Below are 12,001 nucleotides of genomic sequence, written 5' to 3' on the forward strand. Positions count from 1 at the left end.
TTCAATCACTGATTAAATTCTCTCACACAGTCTTAGTTTAATATCAAGACATCAAAACAACAAGTCGCAGATTCAGACTAAATTCAGAGTGAATGGCACATAAAAACAAAGAAATAATGACATTTGTCTGAACTTTCCAGTATCGTCACAGCTTCCAAATGCTTTACTGTAGCTCTCTATGGCATGTAAACACTCAATCAGCTTGAGACTGACATATTAACGACATTGATGCATAGCTATTTCACTCTGGCACAGATAAGAGAGCCACCATTGCTCCACATAAATGAAATCAGGGTCCATATCTCACACTGGTACATGACGCATTATGAAATATAGAGGCAACCATGCAAGCTGGGTAGGTACTGTGTTGGCACTGAGATGTGCGTGAGTGTGTTGCCGGGAATGTGACAGCAGGGATCAGATAGCAGTGAATGCAACCCAGACTGGATTTAGAGTCTTCCTGATATAAAGGTGGAAGGGGGAGATTGTCTCAGATATTTATTGACTGCAGCAATTGTGGAAGCACTGGTGGCAATGCGAGCAGCAAAGGAAACATTTGCGCTTTGTGTTTCTGCGATTCCCAACTTGTACTGTACCGGAATTCTTTCACACAGCTTGATGAAATGAAGATAGCCCTCATGTGATGTCCCTCTCCGCTGTACTGAATCTCTTTGCCAAACATGCAATCATATCCTAAGCTTGAATTGAACATTCCCCTCAAAATTCTGTCCCTTAAAGCCACTGATTTGCAACTTGTCAGTGGATAATTACAGTTGTCAGAGCCACACTTAATCAAGTCAACATGCACACTATGCTACCCATTTATGAAGGTTCTGCAAAGGGCATTTCAGGACATAAGGCTCTGAATCCTGTCACTTAACATTAATCCATGCCACTCCAGCTACACTAGCGATAGGGCAACGAGGACAGACTGCAGCCTCAGGGAGAAAGACTGGTAAAGAGAATGGTGAATGTAGTCTTTGCAGGGGGAGTTAGGAATGCTGCAAAGGTAGGTAAGAAGAAAAGGTAGTATGAGAAAAAAGAAGTCCACTTTCTGCTTGAGTGTACTGTGTGCAAACTAATCACGACCCTCCATGTGTGCTTGCCCAGGGTAACGACACAGTTTGTCACCAGGAGTTTATGTCCGAGTAAGTCCTTGTCTGTAGTCAGATTGAGGCAAAGGTCTTGAATGGACAAGCCGCCTGGAGAGAGAGTCTGATTAGCTACGAGAGGCCAAGTCCTCGTCAGACCTTTCCTAAGACCTTTTCCTGTCCTCCTTTCGAAAAAGCCTTAGGTGCCTGACCCTGAATGTAGAATAATCTTCTAAGAGTAAACACTGTGGGACTACGGAGCTTTTTTTTAGCAAACACATTGCGCCACGTTTTCCATATACACTTATATACATGCATACAAACAGCCCCACAGGCACGCATTTCCTGATTTGCCCTCCCTCTTCAGTTTATTTCTACATCCTGACGCTTGTTTGCTGGGAAAATTGCCTCTAAGACTGGCAAGGCCTGCACATATTACCATCAAGGTGGTGCTCCACAAACACATTTGAGGAAACACACACAAATTAGTGCACTAGTGCATATGCATGAAGACAAGTTCATCAATTCCTCAACCTCTCGTCACCCTCTGATTTCCTCCCCGGCCACTCCTATTACCTCCATCAACAGGAAACCTGTTATGCATCTTGACAGTGACGAGTGTTTGCCTGTGTGCTGGCAAAGAAAATGGTTGGAATACTAAATAGGTTTGTACTATTTTTCTATACAGTCTCTGCCTCAGAAACAAGGTTGAATTATACATGCATTCACTATGAATATGTGCTTGGAGAAGGAGAGAGGGAGAGAAAAACAAAGCAGAATAGGTTGGAGGTCCGCTATATAGAATCAGCTGTCAATTACACTGGCCTCCAATTCACCCATTCCTCTCTCTGTCTCTGGTGCCCTCTGTCAACTGCACTTGTTGAATTTGGATGTATATTGTTTGTTCCCTTCTACCACCTCCCTTGCTCAGTCCCTCTGATTGCAATCGGAATTCCAGCCTTCTGGCATTAAGTATGCAAGTCCTACTGCATGTGGTGCATTCGCTATCAGCAATCAGCAAATGCCACCGTCTCTTGCCTTTTTCCTACAGGAAAAAAAACGAACACATGCAAACGGCGGAAAACTGAACACAGCCAAGGGGGAGAGAAAACATAAAGCAATGAATGTCGACAAATGCAGATATGAATGCATGCAATTAAATGCACACAAACCTGCAGTTGTGCAACATTGTCTAATTTTTTTTACTTGATTTTAGCATGAACTTAAAACCCAAAAGTGTAAGACACTTTTGTATCTCAAATTGCAGGTGGTCTGCACCCATGAAACTTTGATTTTGCCAAACCTGACATACAAAGTTTTAAGAGTTATGAGCAATGCTTAATTATTGAAATTTAACAATCTTGTGGACATGTTCTCTGTGAAACATTGCAGAAAAGGTGTGTATCTTGACAGGTTCACCAAGTTGCTGTCTACACCTCTTTTAAGGAAGTGTAATGCAACCAAGAAAGAGATTCTGGTGGTTTTGCAGAGATTAAAGGTATTTTTCAGACAGATGCATGTTGTCTGTCTCTTAATGAAAACATTCATGCCTGCACTTTTATCTCATGAAAAAGGCAGACATCACCAATGATCACAGCTACCACAAAAAGCTGTGGTGCTCCAACAGAAGTCTCAATCTCACACAGTGATGAGCTCAACATGCACCCCCAACTGTGCAGGCTACAGTTGAGTCTCCATTTAGACAACTTTGCTTCAAAGTTTCTAAGTTGAGTAGGTTGGTGTAGTGTACTGTTTATTAAGTTATCAAGTATGTTTCTCCTGCCTTCGAAACATGCTGAAAAAGAACATCCTGGTGATGCACATATGATTTCAGTCAAGAAACCTGGGCAAAGCAAGATCTGAAAAGACTAACTGGACATTTTGTGTAGTATGAAGTGAGTATATTTCCTTTCTTTCCTCAGATTTACTTGAGAAGACTGACACCACGCTCAGGTTTGTACAGTAAATATGAAGCAACCTCCAGCAGTTGGTTAGCTCAGTGACTTAAAGCATCACAAACATGTTTTATTTGTTTCTAATGGAGTTATGTACAGGACTATTTCTTGGCCAAGAGTAGTAATTTTCTGCAGCTTTGTCACCATTACGTTAATTAACTAACATTGTGCAACAGTCTAGCACGTAGCCCCTGTAAAACCACAACTTGTCATATTTACACTTCAGTTTTTGTACAGATTAAACAAACAAGATGTAACACTCAGAGAGCCAAGCATGCCAAGTTTCCAACATCTATGCTAAGCTAATTTAAAAAGCTACATAACGCAGCAATGGGCAATCCAAAACCCAAAGATTATCAGCATATGTATTTCTTGGTGATATGCTCATTGCCTGGCAACCAAAGAAGTCAAGACATATTCCAGTACCTAAACCCATGTTAAACCTTGATTTCTGTGACATAACGTGTTAGTTAGTGAGCTTCAGGGGTGTCTGTGGATCGATTTTGTTACCTTTGGACCATATTGCCGGTGCTAAGCTACATAAACCTGCTGCTGGCTGCTGCTTCATTTACCGCACAGGCATGGTATCAATTTTCTCATTTAACCTTCAGCAACAAGAGATACTGGCATCCTAAAATGTCAAACTATTCCTTTAAAACGGGACATCCTTCTGTTTCTGACACTCTGTAAAAATAACATTTCACTACATTGCTCAGGGCCTGATTAGCTCTTTTGATTTTCCATCAGCTGATGGAGGCCAACAACCTTTCATCCGTTCATGGAGAAGCTTTGATACTACATATGAGTATTCTTCTTCACAGTAATGTGGCACACATATATCCACAGGCCTAGCATGGATACCGCTTTGATCTGCCCACAATAAAAGAGTAGCTTATGCTGAGATAATGTTGAGTTCACCTCTCCAACCCCCTCTCATCCACTCCCTGGAATATCACTCTGGCAGTAGTCAATGAGCAAAGCATTATACTATGAGTCAATAGTGGAAAAGGGCAGCACTGAAAAGAAGGCATTATTGAGTCAATGATTTAACATTAACTTAAATTACGTGGTTCAATGCAGAGCCTAAACAAGGCCTATCCTGAAGACACACTCTTGTGAAGCTACTTTGTAAGTCAGCGGGAGAGGCGTTTGTTGTAAGCAGCAAAAGAATAACTAATGCCTTTGTTTTGATTAGCAGTTTGACCCCAGAGATGGGCTTGGCTCGCTCTTTGTCAGTGAGAGACTGGAGGGGAGGGTTGGCATTCAGACCGGATTCCTTGGCAGCCGTTTCACTCAGTAGGGATCAGCTGTCTGCCAGAACAGATTACACCGGGGATACTGACGCTGTCTCCGAAGAGTGTTTTGACAGCTGACCCTGAAAAGGTGATCTCTCATGGAAACACCAGTGTACCATAGAGAAGTAGAGTTAATACATATTAGGTTTAGCACCGGTTGAAGTGTGAGGATTGCATATGAATGCATCCAAATGGATTTAAGCCTGGGACCCACCCTTGAATATTTACTGAGCAGTAACAGCAAATCCTGGTGGTACTTCAAAGAGTGTGTGCCCAAACTTTATATTACTGCATTCTCAAATGTGATTATTAATTAACATTTTTAACATAGCTTTCATCAAATTAATTGTTTTACCTCATAGAGTCTGACCAATCAAAAAAGGTTGTTTTCTTGGCATATAAGAAAATGGGTAAAGAAAATTGGAGTTAAAGAAAATCCACATTACATTACATTAAATCCACCACTAGATATATTAGAGTTGCAACAGTTAGTTGATCAGTGATCAATGATTTCAACTGTTGGTCAGACAAAGCGAAGCTTTAAAGACATAATCTTGTGCTCTACATTATTGTCACACATTTATTTTTACTGTTTTTATTGACTGATTGGATTGAGTAATGATGAAAATATGTTAATTGGGGACCTAAAACGTACACTTCAATTTGTCATGTTAGATTAGCACATATATTGTCAGTGCAGAATATGTGTGGTGTGGGTGCCTGCTTATTACAAGAAGTCAGACCATGTTTCCATTGTCTTATTTTTTTCACAGGTGAGAAAGGAATAAAGGCTGCTAATTAGACAGCACATTTAATGTGTGTGTATGTGTACGGCCACATGACACCTTTTTCACTTTGTTTCCAAGGCTAATCAAGTATGTGCTGAAGTATCAGAGGACATGCTCAGGCAGCACAAGACACCTCCTGCTAATCACAGAGTGCGACAGAGCTAAAGTTAGTAACAGAAAAAAAAGAGACAGGGAGAGATAAGAGAGATTAAAAACAAAAGAAATGCACACACCTGCCTGCTGGAATGGCATGACCCTAGCTGCTAATGAATAGAGAACTCAAACACAGCCAATTAGTAGTGGTGCTTGTTAAACCGGCCACTTAGCGCATGCTGTGTCAGGATAGATTGGCCTTTCATGGCTGCTTTGGGGCTATTGATATGGCTGCTGACGAGTGCATTAAAAGACGAAAAATGCTTTGGGTCCAACCAAGCTCCTTTCTCATTCATTTTTAGTGGGCAACTATATGAAGGTCAGCCAGCTAAACAGCAACCACAAACCACTCATCTGTTGTTTACTTGCTGCTTCACTTTTCGTCTTTTACCAGCTCTGAGAGACAGGGAACGAATGAAGAGGGGAGGGAGGTTGTAGAGATGGTGCTCGAGGGGTAGAAATTGAACAGTGAATGAGAGATAAACAGGGTTAGAGGGTGATGGTGTGAGGCACTGCAGAGCAGCAAATCCACAGGAAAAGGGGAAGATGGGTAGAAGCAGCTGGAGCTGAAGATGAGAGCTCAGCTGATAAGCAAACAGGTGACTAAAGAAGGGGAGAAGAGAAGAGAAGAGAAGAGAAGACACTTCTACAGAGATACACCAAAAGGAATGAATAGTGTAGACAAACTAGCAGAGCAGGTGGGAGGACTTGGCACAGTAGAGGGAGGATGGAGGCAGCGCCATGGTGAGATGCCTCATGGGAAGATGACACATATCTTATCCCCTAGAGAGTGACGGAGAGGGTCCAGACAACCCTGCTGATTGACTGGCAGTGTCTCGGCCTGTCATTCACCATCCACTCACACTCATCAACGCTGGCTGAGCTCCCTGCGATGGAGCCAAGGGCAGAAAGCAGCACAACACAATAAGATTCACCCACATAAAGCCGTTCTATGCCAAACGGCTGCACCGCATAAAAGGAGCTTTTAAAATATGCAATTCCCCATCCTCAGCTCTTTTTCAATAAGCATCCATGTTATTCTGGCAAGACATCTGAGAGCTGTGTCAACCATTTCTGATATAAACAAACAACACAAAATTTGCTGTCATCTTAGGAAAGGCGTTGCAAGAGATGCACAGTTTTCATAACTTGTAAAAAATGATAAATACTTTCATGTGCCAAGTCAACCTGCAATCAGCTTCTATTCCTACAATCAGAGGCACGTTTTCCTTGTTGCAGTCTCCCCTCTGAGTTGAGTGAGGGTGAGTCACAGATAAGTTAAACATGCTCCATTTTCCCCCTCTTCCTTGATCCACAGACAGTAAATATGTGGTTATTAATTACTGCACGGCCTCTGCTGCTGAATCCAAGCATCCTGAATACAGTGGCAGAATGACTCACCAGATTGGCGCTGTCCAAGGTGCTGCCAGAGAGAATACATCACACTTCTCAACACTGCAGCCCACCAGTGGCATCTCAGGGATTGATGTATTAGTAGTGCTCTCTAGTGGTCAGCACATGCATTACTGTGCCGTTCATACAGGCCTCCATCACCATCTGGTGGGGAGGGGAGATCTTACACTTTCTGATCTCACAGACCTTTTATGCTTGACTGCAGAAACAGAAAGGTGATTGGTGCCTATGCACACAGACATTGTACTGCAAAATTGTGTTTACTGGGGTAAGTAAATCCATCCATTCGGCTGCTACTAACAACTGATATAACTACTTTGATTATCTTTAGAAATGGCATTCACATGCGCTTGCAGTTGAAAATTTTCACTTGAAATATGTGAAGTAGATGAAATATTAAAATCGAAAGTTGCAGTTGAAATGCCCATGTAAATAAAACTCAAAGAAGTTTAATTGGCGGTTAAAATGGAAGTGCTGAAGCAAGCTGAAGATTCAGTTTAAGTCTAAGCACGGGAAAGTAGTTGAAGCAAAGGTGGTAAACTGAGCACTGAAAGCAGTAACTGTGAACCGTGGAAATTGCGGGAGCTGAGTGCCGAGAGGGTGAGAGTTTGCATCAGTAAAGGAGAGCACACCTATAATTTTTTCACCACATGTTCCAATATGTTCACAGTCCGTATGAAAAAAAGCAGACGGAGCCAGAACTTGAAGGAGTGTGCTGAGGTTGTGAATCTGAGTCCTACAATATCACACATCCCACTGAAGAAACTATTTGGATTTTTCTCATTTGAGCAACTTCATAAAGAGATTAGTTACACTTTATATTTTTCCCCCAGTGTGAAGGTCTGAATGATATTAGTATTTGTTGGCCTCAAAAGTGGTCAAATCTAAATATACTGAGTCTGCAATAGGCCCAGAAAATACCCAGCCTATGTTAGTTTTTTTAAAATGTATAATATAAACTCCCCTCTGGTTGTAAAGACCCCAAATTCCCTGACTTCAGTAACATCAATTTACGTCACAGCTCTGTTTCTGTGCCTCTGAGGTAAAATCGTTACTCAGATGTCACAGTTACTATCTGCAATGCCACATTTGTGATTTTTACATCCCTATTCATTCATCCTTCAAGCAACACATTCTAATATGACAAACATCCATTTCACAAATCTGCCTCACTAGCTGAGCGAAAATTGATAATTTTGTTGAGTGTTCAAAGTCTTAAAAGATGCTAAATCCCACTTTGAAAATTAAATGGTTTTGCTCTGAAGCACCAGAGAATGATATGCACCAGTGTAGCCTGTGGGGAGTTACTGTGCGGAAATATTCGGTCTGCATTAGACAGAGACAATTGATCAAAACAGACTAATTAATGTATGTGTTTTACATATATTCATTTCCGTATCAAATATTAATGAAAATAAACGTATTTGTTTTTCAAATGAGCACAAGGCTATCAAATATTTCAGACACACCTCATTAAAGATACAGAGCCAAGAGCGAACATGCATTTTTAAAGGGCCACGATTCACAATGGCATATCACAGAGTTGGCTGCTTGGTAGTGTGGCCTAGATCAGCTATGCAGAGGGCTGAGTGTTGCATGAGATCAAGGTCTCTTGTAGAGGAATCTAAACCTCTTGGCCTTTTCCCTTGCATTCTCTGGAGCAAAACATAAAAGCAGTTCTTGGGCACTTGATGTCAAGTTAGGGGGCTAGGGTTAGGATTAACATAGCTATATAAGAGATTTATGAGAACCCTTGGCCCAGAGTAAATCTAAACTACCAAGCACTGTCACAATGAGACTTCAGCAGAGAATATCCTCAGGTTAATGAATATGCTGTACAATATAAACACGTTACTTGCTCACATTAGACACAGAGGAGGCGGACATGCAAATGCTGTAATGATCTAAACAAATGCCGGTTAGACTCTCTACACTTGCCAGTTTGTTAGGGACACCTAGTTAAGACCTCTGTAAGTCAGCTAGGTGTACCTCATAAATTAGAAGGTGAGAGTATATCAGACTCAGGTTTTGAAGTTAGGCTACATAACACTACGGATAATTTTAACCAGACTTACCTCATGAGAGAGAGAGAGAGAGAGAGAGAACAGAATACTGAGCAATCAAACTAGCAAGTGATACCAAACATACAAACAAAGGCAAATGCAAATGCCTCAAGCCCGATACATACCACATGACACCAAAAATAACCCATGTCCAGATGTTTGTGATCGCACAAGCCGAATTGGCCGGAACAAAGCAATTAACAAGAACAGACTAAACTGACAACCAAGCTCAAAAAGACACTAATTCAAGAAACAGGCTTACACGGCGGCCGACACGTGCAAATAAAGTAAAAATGGGCTTTGCACTTACTGTGTGTTGGTTAACCTCTCTTGCAGACCAGACCGTCCATGCGCCGAACTTTATCTCTCGTGGTGTTACCTACGTCGTCCTCCTCCTCGGACTTCATAGAAGTTATGTCCAGAGCTGGTGTCCACCTCTCCACTGGTCACAGTATCCGATTTTCGTTCACAGAGAGTTGCTGGTGTCAGACGCCATTGCTAGCAGTGTGTCCGGTCACAGGAGACTGAGCTGATGCTGTCCTTGATCCTCAAAACGTCAATTTCCATATTTCCATGTTAGCACCAGAACAGGTGACTATCGTAAAGAGTTCTGCTGCTGCCTCTTTTAATTCGAGGTGGAAACGCATTAAATAGATGGTTGTAGATAAAGTTCAAATTAATTTCTGCCTATCATTCCTTGTTGTTAAATTTATTAATTGTTTTATTCTTTTTCTTATATGTTTTAAGATAAATTTGAACCAAAGTTGCTATCTGTCAAGCTACCACAAAAGACGCTCGTTGGAGTAGCGCGGACGAAATTTTCCCAAGATGGCTGCCGGAAGTGACATGCTTACGGATCACAGCAGAAGTGTAATTATTACATTCTAGCTCTTTGTCTAGTCTTTAGCGAATGTAAAAAATGTTGAAAATAACAGAAGGCTTGAGTGTTATACAGCAACATGTAGGGCTAATCAAAGTGTTATTAGTATTTAGAAGTATATATTTAAATACATGTATGTATCAATGCAAACTTCTTATATTTAGAAAACGTGATAACATTGGTAAGAAGTGATTAATAATTCCAACAAGCTATTGTGTATCTTGTCTCATGTCCTCTGTGACAGTACCCATTAAACAAGCTTCTCTTTTTGCATAAATGTTATTTCTATCTGTATAGGGCCTTATTTACGACAAACATTTTCAAGTCAATGGTTCCCCATCTACAAAACCAGAATCCCAAAATGGAAGCAGCAAAATGAAATGCAGCCATTGTTAATGTCATTAATTACACCTGTACTTCTTCTATTGTCATTGTGATAAAGGAATATGATCATTGTTTAAGATTTAATGCCCTGTATTTACCTAGAGGAAACAAATATGTGTATCATAGTCCTTTATAAAAACTTTACATACAGATTATGTAGTACATTAATTCACTGTTATACATTATATAAGTTACATTGTACTTAATTTTATGTGGTAATATGTACAGTGACGATTGACACTGTCACATCTTGGGTTCAGTAGCTACATGCAGTTTGTGCATCTGTGTGGGTGTCTCTCAGATGTCACCTGCTTCAAGTCAAGGTAACCTGAATGTATTATTATTTTTGCACAGTTAAGATGTGTTGGTTACAGTGTTTAATGGTATCCATAGCAACCAGCATCACTGGGTCATAAGTGTCAGTGAATGCAAAAGTGTGGTGCCTAAGATCTATCTTTACACTTATCAACCTAAATATCCCCCCCCTTCTCTCAGATAGGAGTAATTCTAAGGCAGATTGGTCCACAGGTCAAGATTGTTCCCAGTCAAATGGTCAACACGGTGAACAATCTGTGGTGAAAACATCAAGTCTTCCTGAACCTGCAAAGGAAGAAACTCAGCAGGACCACTGTCTTGTGCTTACAACCCATTGCACAACTGGATTATGGCTTTGATCATGAATCTTACCCAGCAATGACAATATACTGAGTTTATCTAACCAGGCTATGTCAATTACAGCACCTCTGGGATCCTATAAACTCTTAGTGACACCTGTTGGCGGAAAGCATGGCACAGAGTAACTAGTCTGCGATGTTCTATAAAGTGTATCTGTTGTTCATACACTGTATTTCAGCAAATACATCTCCCCTTGTACATAAAGACATATTCCCATCTATTGAAACCAGCAGGTAGTTTACTCCCATTGTGTAACATAACCTGAAAAGCAATGTAATTTGCTTCTCCAATAACTCAAGGCACCACAATTATTACCCAAAAGACATTAACTTGATCACTTTAAGGCTTCTCTAAGGGTAACTGGGAGAAAGTCTGCTTCCTGTTCCCTTGTTCAGCACCTTCTTATGCTGTTATGCTGTAACTTTGCCTGTCACACTACAAGGAAACTTTTCAACTGGAACACTGAAGAAAAAGTTGAATTTAAATCAGAGGCTTCAATTGTCATAGATTTCAAAGTAGATGACATTCATATTCAAAGCAGGCTGCGCAGCATTTGTTTGTGGTTCTGCTGCATTGTTATAGGCAGTGACAGGAACTGACATACTGTTTCAGTGTCAGGGCTTATTCAGTCAAAAAAGCCAAACGTCATTATCACGTTAATTTATTAAATTCCAAATTTTTTTTTTCAATTAAATTCTCTAAATGGGTGGATACTTCTTTTTTTTTCTTTCAGATATTTAAATCTCAAACACAGATGCTTTTGGCTGCAGAGACATTTTGTTGCACCTTCCAATGACCTATTGTCCCTGATAACAATTTCTACATAACTGCGCTGTTAATGTTACCTTATTGGTGCATCTTAGTATCCACTGTCCAGCATCTTCTGACCTGCCTCCGCAATGACAGGATTTGAACAGCAGAGGGGGCGCTTTCACTTGGTTCAGGTAGCAGCTGGAGTCGTGATCACCAGCTGAGGGTGTGAGTCATTTCTCAGAACCACGGTGTCCTGTGCATTCCACGTGGTGCTGACTCACCCTCCACTGGGGACAGGACATGTAGGGCAGTCTTTGACTGACATGTCTAATGAGCACACGGTGTCTGGGAAACACTGAGCACATTTATCACCATCTGTTAGGTGTAAGGCATTGTAGCTCAGTTTCAAAAAACTTAATGAAAATGACATTTTGTTATGACTTTTAAATTTCTAGGAATATAATACTGACTAAAGGCGTGAATAGGAAGACCAACAAAACATTTCTACTCAAATATGACAAAGCACCTGCTAGTACAGACAAACAAGGCTA

The sequence above is a fragment of the Lates calcarifer genome, linkage group LG3 (assembly GCF_001640805.2).
Source record: "Lates calcarifer isolate ASB-BC8 linkage group LG3, TLL_Latcal_v3, whole genome shotgun sequence".
Classification (NCBI taxonomy): domain Eukaryota; kingdom Metazoa; phylum Chordata; class Actinopteri; family Centropomidae; genus Lates; species Lates calcarifer.